Source organism: Aulostomus chinensis, chromosome 2 (genome assembly GCF_037954235.1).
Source record: "Aulostomus chinensis isolate RoL2024-O1b breed Wild chromosome 2, RoL_Achi_v1.0, whole genome shotgun sequence".
Lineage (NCBI taxonomy): Eukaryota > Metazoa > Chordata > Actinopteri > Syngnathiformes > Aulostomidae > Aulostomus > Aulostomus chinensis.
In genome coordinates, this window is record NC_141321.1 from 5,370,667 (window position 1) to 5,386,527 (window position 15,861).

Consider the following 15,861-nt stretch of genomic DNA (forward strand, 5'->3'; position numbering starts at 1 on the left):
TTGGCTGCAGCCTGCCCCGCCCGGGCTTGGCTGGCGCGGCTCTTGCTGCGACGCCTCACTCTCACTTGCCTCCATTGGGTCAACGGACTGCTCAAGTTTAGCGTACATACACAACAAATGTATATGTGCTGTTGTTAAATTTCTGAAGTGTACCATTATTACTTTCAATCTGTAATAATTGTGACTGCTTGTGATCGTTGTATCAGGCTTTGAGTTGTGTAATGCATTTCACCTTGGGCTCGATCCCTTGGTGACAAATAAAACACTCTTGAATCTTGAATCTTGAATCACACTGTGACCCCATCGGTGTTGCAACTGTGTGAGTTAACGAGACAACATGGACGTGAAAATTCAGATAGTGACATGACTACAGAACTCCTCAGTACCCTATCGCCTTCATTGTGGTCAGAAGGAAAAACAGATGTAGGACACTGTGAGCCTGAAACACCAGTAACATTTGAAGTGTCACCCGGACCGCCCGTTTGGATATCACAATATCCACCTAAGCCCGGTGCTGTCGGGCCCATCACTCAGATTATCAAGGACCTTGAACAAAAAGGTGTTCTGGAGGCTTCCTCCTCTACTTGGAACACTCCTGTTCTACCTGTAGGGAAACCCAATGGAGATTGGAGAATGGCTCATGACTTGAGAGCTGTTAATGCACGTGTAATCACGCCTCCTATCTCGGTTCCAAATCCGCACACTGCCCTGTCTCAACTATCTCCAACACAACACTTTTTCACAGTGATTGATTTAGCAAACGCATTCTTTTCAATACCTCTGCCAGTTGAACTGCGCAAGTACTTTGCATTCACGTGGAACGGACACAGATATCAGTGCACGGTTTTACCTCAGGGATTCTCTCTCACCTGGCCTGTTCAATCGTGCGCTACATGAACATTTATCTGAAACCCTCCACCTCCCGCCAGGTTGCATGTTACTACAGTATGTAGATGATATTCTCATTGCCGCACCCACTGAATCTGAGTGTCTACAAGCCACCCAGGCATGCCTGAAATCCCTAGCCTTAGGAGGCTTTAAAGCGTCAAAATCCAAATTACAATGTGCACGCTCCCAAGTAACATTTTTGGGAAGATTAGTCGCCGGTAACGCCACTTCCATGTCTGCAGAGCATCGTAACACCATTCTGAGATATCCCAAGCCTCAAACAGTTTGTGACATGATGTCATTTCTGGGCCTCACAGGCTCCAGCCGTCATCATATTAGCGACTACACCCACAAGACGACCCCGCTTCGCCGGCAAGTTAACGAACAGGGACTGAAGAATAGATTTAATCCCTTGGTGTGGACGCCAGAAGCAGAGGACCCATTTGTTCAAGTGAAACAAGAACTAGCAACGGCAGCCGCTCTTACAGCACCAAATTACTCTCAGACTTTTTACCTTGATGTTTCTGAAAAAGGCAACACCATGAATGGTGTTGCCTTTTTCAGAAAACAGGGGGAGGTAGGCGAGCAGTGTTAAAGTATCTGAGTGTAGCATTAGACACAGTCGAAACCAAACAACCACCTTGCGTAAGATACGCAGCAGGATTGGCTAAATTACTACACAAAAGCGAACATCTCATAGCAGGACACCCATGTACAATCTTGACCTCTCATGGAGTTGTGGGGTTGGTATCCTCTGAGGCATTTACTCTGACAGGAACAAGACAGTCCAGAATAGAGAAAGCTCTGTTGGCACCTAATTTGACTTACACCCACGAGGGGATAAATATGGCAGATCACATGACAGAAGGGGAACCGCACGAGTGCGCCCCGAGAGCCATACAAGACTCGAAACTGAGAGAGGACCTGACGGCAACACCTGATCATGATGCCACATGCACATTGTTTTCTGACGGATGGAACTTATGAAACCCTAGCAACAGGGCAAGTGATAGATGGCCCCTCAGCACAGAAGGCAGAAATTGTGGGACTCACTGAGGCATGCAAATTAGGGAAGGGACAGAGAGTGAACATATACACGGACTCAGCATATGTGGTTAACGCAACACGTGCAACTCCCAGAATGGAGAAGAGGAGGCTACTGCACTTCCACAGGCACACCAATCAGACATGAGACCATGATGACAGAATTGGAGGAAGCACTCATGCTCCCGGAAACAGTTGCAGTAGTGAAGTGCAAGGGACATGATACAAGCAAAACTATAGTGGCTAAGGGAAATCAAGCTGCAGATATGGCTGCAAAGCAAGCAGCAGGGTATTCCCTGACATACCAAATGATGACAACAGAGACCAACATGACCGACCTAAAACCCAGATGGACTGTGACTGAGTTTATTGAGCTACAAGACAAAGCTGCACCAGAGGAGAAGTCAATGTGGTTGGCTAGAGGAGCCAGGAAAGGTATAGACAAAATATGTTGGGCAAATGGTCGGGAATGATTAAGAGTGTTCTCTCTGGCATCTTGGTTGCATTTGCATTATTGATTATTGTTGGTTGTTGTATCCCACTAATCAGATCTATGTGTGAGCGTGTAATTTCAGCAGCAGTGGAGAAGAAAGTTAATATGCAAAATGGGCCTCCTCCAGCATACCAGATGCTGTCCACCACTGAACCCTCAGCTCCTCCCCTGGATGAGGATGGACCTGAGCTCGTCTGGGTAGATGAGTACACTGATGAGACCCCACAATTGGATGATCAGCTATAAATTTATCCAGCTGACAAAGTGAGCACTTAGTAGTGCTCAACAGGGGGAAATGTAGATAAATTAATTCATATATTTGCTTTAACTGTAGATTAATCCATACATATATATTTGCTTAAACTGTAGTTAAATTTATACATATATTTACTTAAACTAGAGTGCAGGAAACACAAGGCAGTGAAGCACAGTGATGCTAGCTCATGCTAGCATCACTCCCTCAAGCTAATTAAGTCAGAACAGAGTCCACAGAATTTCTACAGTAGCAGGAAGTAGTGGGAGTCAGAAGTAGATAAGAGCAAGGTGGTGGATCAGGGGAAAGGGAGGTTTTGATCTTCACAGCTGCAACAAGAAGGCCACGATGGGAACAGATGGTGCTGGCACGCAGTCAGACGGAAGAATCTGCAAAATAACATGAAGAACAAAAATACACACTTGCACGCAGAAGCAATCACATCAGCACCTCCTTGTATCACATAAAACTGGAGAAGATAGTTAGATCGTTGGACTTCTTGCCCCAACGCCAGGGACGACGCATCTGCGTATGCTGACTCCAGGATAGGGAGACGATCTCCAGAGCTCTGTATTCTTTCCTGTTAATCTGAATAAATTCTTTTGAGCCAACTGGAAGGTGTCCTCTCCAGATTTTGAACAGCGCAATATAGACTCTGTGGGTCCTTCTGATTGATTAATGATGACTTGTTGAAAAATTCCTACACCATTTACTTATGAATTTGCAGTCAACACCTGTAACTTTAAAGTGATCCAATACGCAGATGACAAGATTAGTTTGCTTGTTGCAGAAAACAGACCCTTATGGTGAACGTTCATATCTTGCCCCCTCTATGGCCCTTGAATCAACAAAGAACTTGGTTATTTGTACTAATATCTTGGTGCAGTTCTTGACTGATTGAAAACACAGGCTATTTCTTTAAGAAATGTTAACAGTGACTTGATCTTGTCAGGTGACTGAGCTGTCCTGGAGTCTGCCTGCCGAGCCAAGAATGTGTGAACACTACACATGTTGAGAGTGTCTTAACATTCCAGCTTTCTGCTGGGTTTAGTCACTTAGGCTGCAAGTGCAGGAATAAACAGGATTGTTTCAATGGCAAGTGAAATTGTGGGAAAAGCCCAAAGCCTTTGACTCACCTTTATACCAAAGAGTGAGGAGGAAAGCTTGAGATCCTGGCAGGAAGCTCTCGACCTTTGAGCCTCTGAAGTCAGGGAGGTACTACATACACCCTCTGGCTATAGACACATTCTTTCAGACTATAACTGCTCTACTTGTTCTTTTACCTTTTATTGTGCTCTATTCACCTTGCTGTCTTTGTGTTTTTATTGTATTTATATCATGATATATCTGTCTGCATGGCATTGTTTTTTAAAATTTATTCTAGTCTGTTCTATTGAGATCTGTTTGAGCTGTGTTGTGTTGTGTGTCACTGTTTCAAGGATACTGGCGAGACATGAAGTTCCATCCAAAGGTGGTCAAAGTGAACTTCGTCAAACACCACAACATTTCACCATGGTACATCGTATCTGTTGGAGCCATGAATGCGTTTGCCTGTTGGTTCATGTTAAAGTTTGTTTTGGTGTTGCTTATTTTGTGTATTATTTAGTTGTTTTTTTTTTCTAGCGGGTCATGTGATTATGGGTGGGGTCTAGCACTTGCGTTCACCTGGTGCTTTTGAGGGGGGGTGCTATAGATTATGTTGGCTGCTATTCTCATTTTCCTTTGATCACTGTGATTTTTTTTGGTTTAGTTTGTACATTTTATTATGAGTTAACTTTTTCTTTGATTAATAAAGACTTTGATCTTAAGTTATAATTCTCAGTGACTATTTTTTTGGTAGTGTGTCTGACATCCAGGCCCATTCTTAGTCTCTCAGTGGCTCTTTAGGTTGAGGTCACTACATGTTGTCAACCAAAAAAAGGCATCATTCACAAACATCATCAGATGGATCAGCTGAAATCAAGAGGACGAAAAGATGAAGAGGACGATTACAAGCAGAAAACGGAGAGAAGGCATTGACGCCATGTATTAATGGGAAGATTGTGGGGTGCATATTGACTGCTCTTGTTCGTTGGTAACGGTTGTCTGGTTAACGGTAAATGATGCAACCTAAATGTGAATCTCCGCTGTCTCTGATGTTGATGCTGCTCCGCTGCAATGTAGACGACGTTGGATGCATCTCAAATGCATAAATAATATCTTGAGGAAAAATGAAAATGAAATTATAGGAGGAATTTTGTTAATGATGCTGGAGATGGAAGTTTTGAAATGTATGATTTTAAATGCACAAGTGTAGATTTCAAAATGTAAAGGAAATAAAGAAAATGAGTGAAACAAGTGCCGATGTTGAAACAGAGTGTAAGCCAAGGCTTGGGCAAATAAAACTGAATATATTTAACATGAATGCCAAGTCACTGTGAATAAAATGAAAGCACTCATGTCAGAAATGAAATCCCTCATGAAAACTGTTACAAGAATTGTGGGTTCTTCAATGCAGAAAAAAATGGCTGGAGTCGCTAAAGCAGATTGAGGTGTTTTATTTTACAGAAAGTGTGTGAAAATAAACTAGGATAGCCAAAAATAAAGAAGCGGGGGAAAAAAAACTAGATATAAGAAATATAGCTGGGCATATGCCCTCTCGGGCCTGCAGCTACCCCAGACTGAACTACCTGAGCCTTTGTGGCCAGTGGCTTTTAAGTGCCAAGTCCCTCCCTCTGGACCAAACCATAATGACCTGGCAGATAACAAAAGTACGTAATAAAGGGGAAACGACACAGATGAATAACAACAGAATGATAACCTCAATCCACTTTATTCTAATCCAGCAGCAATAAATGAGGAAGTGCTTCAATCTTCAACAGAGGATGAACCTCATCTTCCAAATCAACCCCCATCAACACTCAGAACATAGGAAATGCAAAACAATATAAAGCCAAGTGACAGTGTGTCAAATGTGGGAAGTAAAAATTCTGGTTCTCGAATGAATTCTGGAATTCTGGTCTGCTGTTTCTACTACTTACTCTGCATGTCTGATAGCAGAGGCTAACTTGGCTCCATTAGTTGTGAGACAGAAATTGATAAGGGACACGCATGAATTGGAGGAACAAGAGAAGTGCCAGAAAAGGAAAAAGGAGCAACTTAAAATGAACGAGGACATTGCAGCACACATGGCAAAATTAAATTTGTTCAGGTCTCAGAGCATTCTTAGTGGAAAGATGTCCATATTAAAGCATTCAGATGGAAGGGTTAGGGTTAGGAACAAGGCCTAAAGATAAACTACCCTCCAATCGTTGATGGTGAACCTGTTATTTCCATCCATCCATTTTCTACTGCTTATCCTGGTGAGGATCACGGGGGGGGGGGGGGTGGAGCCTATCCCAGCAGCCTTCAGGTGAGAGGTGGGGTTCACCTTGGATGGGTCACCAGTCCATGGCACGGCTGGAGTCTGGATTAACCTCGTCCCCTCTTGATGTCTTTGGACTGTGGGAGGAAGCCGGAGTACCGGAGAGAACCGAATTGTTCAGAGAACACCTAGGCACTGAACCTGACTCTTCTCCTCTTTGGGGTAGAATCAGTCAGAGGGTCAAAGACCCAGCACTTAGTGACGATGTAGCACTAACTGGGTTGTGTGATGTTGTATGTTTGTCAAAAAAAAAAAAAAAAAAAAAGGGGGGGCGACACTTCTTCTGCCACTAGATGGCAGTACCTGTGACCAAATCACAACTGAAGCACTTTTGCGCTTCCTATGGGCTTTTCCTTAATTAAGTCTAAATTCTTGCTTGTGTTGTACGTAGCTTTGGACAAAAGCGTCTGCTAAATGAAACTGTAGAATTGTAGAATTGTAGGATTGTAGAATTGTAGAATTGTAGAACCCACGCAGGCACAGGGAGAACATGCAGACTCACCCAGAAAGACCCCGTGCTCCAGCCGGATTCAGTGGCTGAAAAGTGGAAAAGTTGGCTGCAGGAACTGCACTGCTTTGAGGAATTTGAAGTCATTAGATGTCTGAGGCCCTCAGACTTCAGAGAAACAACTACTGCACAGCTGCAACATTTCTGTGATGCAAGCAAAGTTGGCTATGGTGGAGTGACTTACCTGCTGTCACACAACGCACATCAATGCAGAGACAGTGCTTTTGTCATGCTGAAGGTAAGGGTGGTTCCACTTAAATCTGTTCCATTTCATCCCTGCTGACTGCTGGAGGCAGTGCTCTCTGTTGAAGTGGTTTGTTTATTAACTACTTGTCGGTGACGGTTGCATTCGCACATCCTTCTCCCAACATTTAATTTTGTCAATTTTGCTGACATTCATTGCTCTCGTACTTTTGCTGGTGGGTTGGATGAGTGCGTCCCAGTGCCCAGAGTGGAGTCTTTGTTCATGGTAGCTTATAGCTATATCTACAGTCGAGTGTGGTCTGTCAGCCTCTGTTGGTACAGACTGTGTGCGCGTTGCCTCCCCCTGGCATGTGGTTCTTTTTTTGTTAACTGTAGCATCAGTGCTCTAATTAGTTAAGTTAAATATATTAATTCAATCTGAGAACCCCAATTTGGGTGGGGATCATAGTGCAGTGGTTCTTTTCCTTTTCTTTTGTGACTGGGCTTCTCCTGGCATAAGAAGCGTATGCAGTCCCTCCCTCCAGCATATGGTTCCTACACCTGGCCTGTCAATAGCATTCATGCTCAGGTTATCCAAGGAGTGGTCGCTGATTTTTGCTGGGTTCATTGCCTGGTACAGGTGGCGTACACAACCCATCCCCCCAGCGCAAGGCTCCTATGGGATAACAAGCAGGAGCAACTAAGCTATCTTGGACCAGTGGGCAGAGTGTTCCTATGTGCCTGCACGATGGATGACTCCCATTTCTGTACTTCTTGTGAGGCTCCTTTACAGCTGGAGGATGGTCATGATCTATGCCCCATGTGCCTTGGCCCTGAGCACCTGGAGGATGCACTCTTAGACAATCCCTGCATGAACTGCAGCTACTTGCCTCAGAGGGCCAATTGGCATGAGATGCGATAGGGAGTTCCCCGTGCAATCAGCACATGCTCCAGCATCATAAGCCCTTCTAAGAAGATCGTCTGTGACCCAACAGATGGGGGTTGCAAGACTGGCAGAGGTCGAACATCTAGAGGATATAGGTGACCGTCAGACCAATCACCTCTGGACTGTTTGTGATGCTCTCAGTACCAGCTGGTGCCTTCTTCTGGCACAGGCCGGCCCCCACTGCCTTTGCTATTCCTCACTCAGTGGACTACCTTAAGGAATTGCAGGCCTGTTGGAGGAACACTGAGGCCTCTTTTTTTATCCCCTACTGTTACACTGGCCTGCGCTCCCCTCCCATGAACCAGTCTACCATCCAGTCCCCCATCAAGCTGGCTTGCTCTCCCTGCCTCCCCTCCCATGAACCAGTCTGCCATCCAGTCCCCCATCAAGCTGGCTTGCTCTCCCTGCCTCCCCTACCAGAAGCTTCCTTCTTCAACTGTTATTAACATTTCCGTGTTTCTCACATTCTGCATTGTAAACTGTTTTCTTGTCTGTAACAACATCTACTGCACGTCTGTCCCTCCTGGTGAGGGATCCCTCCTCTGTTGCTCACCCTGAGGTTTCTCAGATTTTTCCCTGTTGAAAGGTTTTTCTATGGAGTTTTTCCTCAGTTGATGTGAGGCTCTGAGGGCAGAGGTTGTTATGATGCCATGTAAAGCCCTTTGAGACAAACTGTTTGGGAAAATGGGCTATACAAATAAAATTGCCTTGCCTTGCCTTGCCTTGCCTTGCCTTGCCTTGCCTTGCCTTGCCTGCTCCCATCTCTCTGCAGATGGGCGGACCTTGGCAGCCATGCATGATGCAGCAAGAGTTGGCTTGGATTGCATGCCAGCCGTTTAGCCCACCATTACTTCACTCATAGTGTCCCCGGATGAAGCTTGGCAAAGGGATACTAGGTGCCCTTGACCCCAGTGTTTGGTCACAGACGATTTTCACAGAAGGGCTTATGATGCTGGAGCACGTGCTGATCGCAAGGGGAACTCCCTGTCGCATCTCATGTTGGCTCTCAGCTTCACTGCAGGAGGGCAGTGTGACTGCTGATACCGTCACCTTCAGCCTTATGTCCAGAAAGATTGGAAGAATGATGTCCACCCTGATTCAATCTCATCAACAGGTTTGGCTGTCACAGTCAAACTTCAGAGGCAATGAGGAGAACCCTTTGAAGCCTCCCGGTGGAACCAGGGAAGTTATTTGGTCCAGTAGCACAGGAAGCACTGGAACAAACCATCCAGGCCAGACAGATCAGGCAGCAGCTTGCGGGTCTTACGCGAATGCCTCCTCCTGATAGGTCTCCTGCCAGGAGGCCTAGGGTTCCATTGGCTGCTTCCCACACCCACTTACCACTGCCGATCCATTCCACTGGCCATTGTGATGTCCAGCGTCCTGTACAGAGACTGGCCTGGGACTTTCACGACTCTGCTTCCCTGCCCTCCAGACAACTTTGTGCTCAAGAACCTGCCCTCAGGGACCGGGGGCGAGACACTGAGGCCTTGGGCCAGCGGTCGGGTATTTTTTGAATCAGCAGCTCCATCAGTGGACTGCTCATGCTTCAGACCCGTAGGTAGTTGCCAACGTAACCCACAGGTACAAGCTTCAATTCCGCTGCTCGCCCCTCACATCTTTTCATCTTCTCTATGCCTTCACTCCACTTCTTCTGATTCAGCTGGCACTCCACCCTCCCTCAGGAGTGTCACAGGATCTTGCTTGTGGCTCCCTTCTGGCCAGGGAGGAGCTGGTTCCCTCTGCTTAACAGACTCTGTCGCTGTGAACTGTAGACAGGGATCTCCTGTCCAAACTGGCAGGGGGATCTGGCACCCCGATCCATGACACCTCCAACTGTATGTTTGTCGCTGGAGGGCCCGAGCCGCTGTTGAGCTTCTGTGCGGACCCTGTCAGATGCACCATAATGACGCCAAGGGTGCTGTCTACTCGGCTCCAGTATGAGAATTAATGGAGACTGTTTTCCGACTGGTGTATGAGTTGGGATGTGGACCCTCTGTGCTGGTCCTTACCAACTGTTCTTGACTTCCTCTGACGTTGAAAGTGTATTCAGGCAATAGCCTGATGACATGTAAGGATTGACAATGGCACACAGCATGCCACAGTCTTGTGTCCCACTTCTTGATGGGGGCTCAGAGATTGCATCCTCGAAGGGCAAAAGGAATGGGATCTTCCGCTGTTGCTGGATGCACTATGCCGGTCGCCATGTGACCCCTTGTCACAAGCGGACCTGATGTAGGTTACCTGTAAGACCACGTTCCTCCTGGTTATTTCCTCTGCAAAGCTTGTCACTGAGCTGCACACCCTGTTGGTCAGTGACTCGTGTTTAAGTTGGAATTTGGATGGCTCAGGGGTTACTCTGAACACAGCATTCCTACCTAAGATGCTGTCCTGCACTTACCTCAACCATCCTATTCGGCTTGCATGGACCAAGCCTACAACCCTCCTCCAGGGGAAAGAGGGGATGAACCTGAACTGTTGTGTCCTGTGCCGGCCCTGAGGGTTTAAATTGTTGCGACTACATACATTTGGAGTTGTGACCAGCTCTTTCTCTGGCTCTTGACACTTTAGGATTGTACTCTGGATTCCTCGCGACTTTCTGGCATGAGTCATTCAGTGCTTAAAACACTGTCTGTGGTGGTCATCAGGGATGAAATAGAATGAAAGTTACGAATGTCACCAGGGTTAAGCACAAGAGCCATAGAGGCCAAGGTCTTCTGCACCAGACCAGAGACAAGGTGTATGCTGAGTAAGGATGCTCCTGAGACAGTCAAACACATAGTAGCAGGGTGGAAGATGCTTGTCACAAGAGCGTACACGGAATGGCACAATCAAGTGGCGGGGATAGTGTACAGAAACATCTGTACCCAGTATGGACTAGAAGTACCCAAATCTCAATGGGACATACCATCAAAAGTGGTTGAGAAAAACAGGGCTAAGGTGCTGTGGGACTTCAGCTTCAAGACTGACAAACAGCTACTAGCAAACGAACCGGACATAGAAGTGGTGGACAAACAGAAGAAGATGGCAGTGGTGACAGATGTGGCAATACCAGCTGACACCAACATCAGGGAGAAGGAACACGAGAAGGTTGAGAAATACCAGGGGTTTAAAGACCAGCTAGAACGGATGTGGAAGGTCAAGGCTGACGTGGTTTCCATTGTAGCAGGAGCACTCAAGATGGTGACCCCTAAACTGGGAGAGCGGCTCCAGCACATCCCAGGACCAATACCTGAAACCTCAGTCCAGAAGAGCGCAGTCCTAGGAACAGCTAAGATACTGCTAAGAACCCTCAAGCTCTCAGGCCTCTGGTAGAGGACCCAAGCTAAAGGATGACACAGAACCACCTGACAAGGGTGAGAGGGTGTGTGTTTGTGTGTGTGTGTTTGTGTGCGCATACCATATATACACACAAATATAGACAGACACCATGTAATTATTGTCATTAGTGGGAGGTCTGTTGCTGAAGGCTGACAAATTGAAGGAAGACACTGAGATTCTTTCACATATTACAGATAAAGACTTTGTGGCCATGGAAGTTTGATACAAGACCTGTTGTTGTCAGTACACCAGGTTCTTGACGAAGTCCACTGCAACAATTATTGGGACCATAGAAGAAGAAACGTGAGACATGATATTATGTGGTAAATGTAATAATTTGCTCAGACAGCACATATCTTGATATATTGTCTGTAACAGCCATTTGTTTGTGTTTTGTTCGTGGTCACTTCAACTTGTGGGCAGTGGGTGGCAGTCTTATATTGTGGGCTGTGCAAATGCTTTTATTCTGGTGAGATAAACGAGCCAGAGGTATGCAGCTGAGAGGCAAACAGATTTTGACCGCATGGAAGGCGTCAAGATAGAGTAGCAGTATATACGTATACATGTATACATGTATAGGCAGGACGTGAACTGCGGCCCCCGGTCCGACACAATGTCTCTGGGCATCCCGTGGAGATGGACTACATGCACCAGAAGGTCTCCCGTCTCCGCTGCCGAAGGGAGCTTTTGGAGGGGCACAAAGTGTGCAGACTTAGAGAAGCGGTCGACCACGGTCAGGATAACCGTGTTCCCGTTGGATGGAGGAAGCCCCGTTACGAAGTCCAAGGCAATGTGGGACCAGGGGCGCTGTGGAATGGACAGCTGTTGCAGGAGCCCAGCAGGGGTCTGATGAGAGGACTTCCCCCGGACACACACAGGGCAGGCGGCGATGAACGTGCTGGTGTCCCGGGTCATGGATGGCCACCAGAACCGCCATCTAGGGGAAAGAGCAGATACTACACCAGCGAGGTGTGCAGATCTAACACTCTCAGGGTACCTACTGTCAAACAAACTTTTCTCACGTCTACACCATCCATCCCACAGCTCTACCAACCACACCACTGCATTCCTGACAAAAACCCCTCCAAGAACATGGTGTTCTGTGTCCCTCTGGACCAGCGTATGCCGACTTCTTCCTCTCTTCCTCTCCACTCCAGTCCTGGTGCTCCTCCTCTCTCTCCACTCTAGCACAGATCAGAGAGAGAGCAGTGGGGGAGGGGTTCTTAAAGGGCCAGCTCTCAGCTCTGCTCTCACTCTAGCACAGATCAAAGACAGAGCAGTGGGGGAGGGGTTCTTAAAGGGCCAGCTCTCAGCTCTGCTCTCACTCTAGCACAGATCAAAGACAGAGCAGTGGGGGAGGGGTTCTTAAAGGGCCAGCTCTCAGCTCTGCTCTCACTCTAGCACAGATCAGAGACAGAGCAGTGGGGGAGGGGTTCTTAAAGGGCCAGCTCTCAGCTCTGCTCTCACTCTAGCACAGATCAAAGACAGAGCAGTGGGGGAGGGGTTCTTAAAGGGCCAGCTCTCAGCTCTGCTCTCACTCTAGCACAGATCAGAGACAGAGCAGTGGGGGAGAGGTTCTTAAAGGGCCAGCTCTCAGCTCTGCTCTCACTCTAGCACAGATCAGAGACAGAGCAGTGGGGGAGGGGTTCTTAAAGGGCCAGCTCTCAGCTCTGCTCTCACTCTAGCACAGATCAAAGACAGAGCAGTGGGGGAGGGGTTCTTAAAGGGCCAGCTCTCAGCTCTGCTCTCACTCTAGCACAGATCAGAGACAGAGCAGTGGGGGAGGGTTCTTAAAGGGCCAGCTCTCAGCTCTGCTCTCCACTCTAGCACAGATCAAAGACAGAGCAGTGGGGGAGGGGTTCTTAAAGGGCCAGCTCTCAGCTCTGCTCTCACTCTAGCACAGATCAAAGACAGAGCAGTGGGGGAGGGGTTCTTAAAGGGCCAGCTCTCAGCTCTGCTCTCACTCTAGCACAGATCAAAGACAGAGCAGTGGGGGAGGGGTTCTTAAAGGGCCAGCTCTCAGCTCTGCTCTCCACTCTCTGATCAGAGACAGAGCAGTGGGGAGGGGTTCTTAAAGGGCCAGCTCTCAGCTCTGCTCTCACTCTAGCACAGATCAGAGACAGAGCAGTGGGGGAGGGGTTCTTAAAGGGCCAGCTCTCAGCTCTGCTCTCACTCTAGCACAGATCAAAGACAGAGCAGTGGGGGAGGGGCTCTTAAAGGGCCAGCTCTCAGCTCTGCTCTCACTCTAGCACAGATCAAAGACAGAGCAGTGGGGGAGGGGTTCTTAAAGGGCCAGCTCTCAGCTCTGCTCTCACTCTAGCACAGATCAAAGACAGAGCAGTGGGGGAGGGGCTCTTAAAGGGCCAGCTCTCAGCTCTGCTCTCACTCTAGCACAGATCAAAGACAGAGCAGTGGGGGAGGGGTTCTTAAAGGGCCAGCTCTCAGCTCTGCTCTCACTCTAGCACAGATCAAAGACAGAGCAGTGGGGGAGGGGTTCTTAAAGGGCCAGCTCTCAGCTCTGCTCTCACTCTCTGTTCAGACTCAGGCTTCTAACTCCTCAACTACAAGGCCTCCACACTGGACCAGGACACCCTGGGATTCAGGCCAGGGGCTCAGGCCCCAACAACGCTGCTTGCAGCTTTAATTCATACTCTAATCAAATATCATTGTATTGATGTGTTACTCCCCGAGCAAGCACAATATATGTTAGCTGGGTTTTGTTGAGATTCTTGCAGATAAGCTCATACACAGGCTACCTCAGCCATCAGGTACAGAATCCACAGAGTCAACAACAGAGGTAAGCCAAACAGAAAGTGACACTGAAAACAGAAACAGTACAAAAGCTGCTTGGTAAACTAATGAGGAGGGACATTTTATTTTGCAGCACTGAAGTTAAAGGGGCTCTTATGTGATTCCCCTGGCCTCAAAAGCTCATGGCCACCCATGTCCGAAGACTTAAATGTGGCTGAAGCAAATTGTGCCACTTGAACTGTTTAATCTGATTGCTTGGATTATTGGCACTTCAGAGGAACCCACACTATTATGTTATGTCAATATACCACACGAGTTGAGTCTAAGTTTTATCCATTTGTCAAGATGTAGTGTATCTTGCTTCAACGGGCTGTAGGCAAACACCCAAGTCTCTGTGTCTTGGTCTAACTTTTCACCATCTGACAGGTTCATCACAAGTTGTGCCACTGCTAAGGAGACTAGGACATCGTGCTTCATGGGACACAGTTCTAAGTCTAGACACTAGCCTTCACAGCTTCCTCTGGTAGAGGGCAGAGACAAAATACCAAAAGGGTTCTGTAAGACCAACAATTCTGGTATGGGACAATATAGACTTTGAAGAGGAGACATTTCCAGGTTGTGGGACTACCCACCACACTAACGGAATTATGCTGCAAAGCTCTGTCATTGAACAACACTCAAACCCAAACAGACAGCCACTGCGGAAGGGGGTTTCCACATTCGAATCATCCCCTAGCTTCCAATTGGAACTGTACTAGCAATAAAAAAGGCAGGGACCCCACAATCTGTCTCATCATGTCAGTATTTCATTGCAGACCGAACCGTACAGATTGAAGAAACTGACCTGGCATACACATCTTCACAAGTTCATTGATGCTGAAAGATACACTATCCCAAGCTGGACAGGGCTCCATACATTGCTTCGTGGTGATGAGCATGCTGAGACCATACTACAGTCCATGGTCAAGCTTGCTCTTCATCACAAATGTTCACGGATAGACTTCATGATCAATCAGAATCCACAGATGAGCATAAAAAATCCAGAATGGTCATGAAGAGCTGTTGGAGGTACGCAACAGGTGCAAATTTATGGACGAGATCAGAAGACACCAACACAATGGAAAAACTTGTTGTCAGTTGTAACAAACAAAGCAGCACTGGAAGAATTCTTCTATGCTGCATGGCGAGGTGGTGATCTCACTGCTGAGGGCAAGAACTTGCGCTTATACAGTGCTCATGGAGAAAAGTGTCACTGTGTGACTGTCAGAGAGGGTTTACAGACCGTTCATGCTGTTGAAGATCTGACATGTGATCGTGAGGAATGGGACACCAGGGTGTTTTTACATGCACAACATGCTGCACAGGCACATCAGACTGTGGTGAGTAAGAATCCTGATACTGATGTGGAGTCATTGCTTTAAGCAGGGCTGCCCGTCCATAAATGCAGAACGCGTGCTGTGCATAGGGCCTCATCTTCCATCATCTTCCATCTTTGCGCATATATGCAGTGGATGCGCACCATGAAGCACGCGAAGAGCACCAAATCAGCTTGAGGAAGGAGAGAAGACACCTTTAATCTGACCGCGCATGTGTTGCTACAATGATTGACAGTCTGACCAATCAGTGGGGTGTGTCAGTGGGGACTTCTGGAGCTGCAAGTAGCAGATGAAGAGCAGTCGCCTGTCAACATGTCCAAAAGACATCATGAGTCAGAGGCGAGCAGGAGGAAGAAGAAGGCCAAACAAGAGGAAGCTCATGCTTCACCTGAAGGTGGCTTTGTTGTTGAAATAAAACTTCTCCTCATTAGAGAGGAGGCCCGTCTCCAGGCTCTGTCTACACGGGAGAACAGTTTTTTTCCCCAGTGGCCCTGATTAGCATTTATTGAATGTCTTGTACACCGTATGCATTCTAGCCAAACTTTAGCCAAGTTTATAGTCTATCAATATTAGTTTTGACTATTTAATGGAGGTAAATGTCGTCATCTGTTGGTGAATTGAGTTCATAACAGTCAGCTTTTGAGGAGCTGGAGAAATACTGATTGAAATGAGTGTATAACTGATGCTTACGTTGA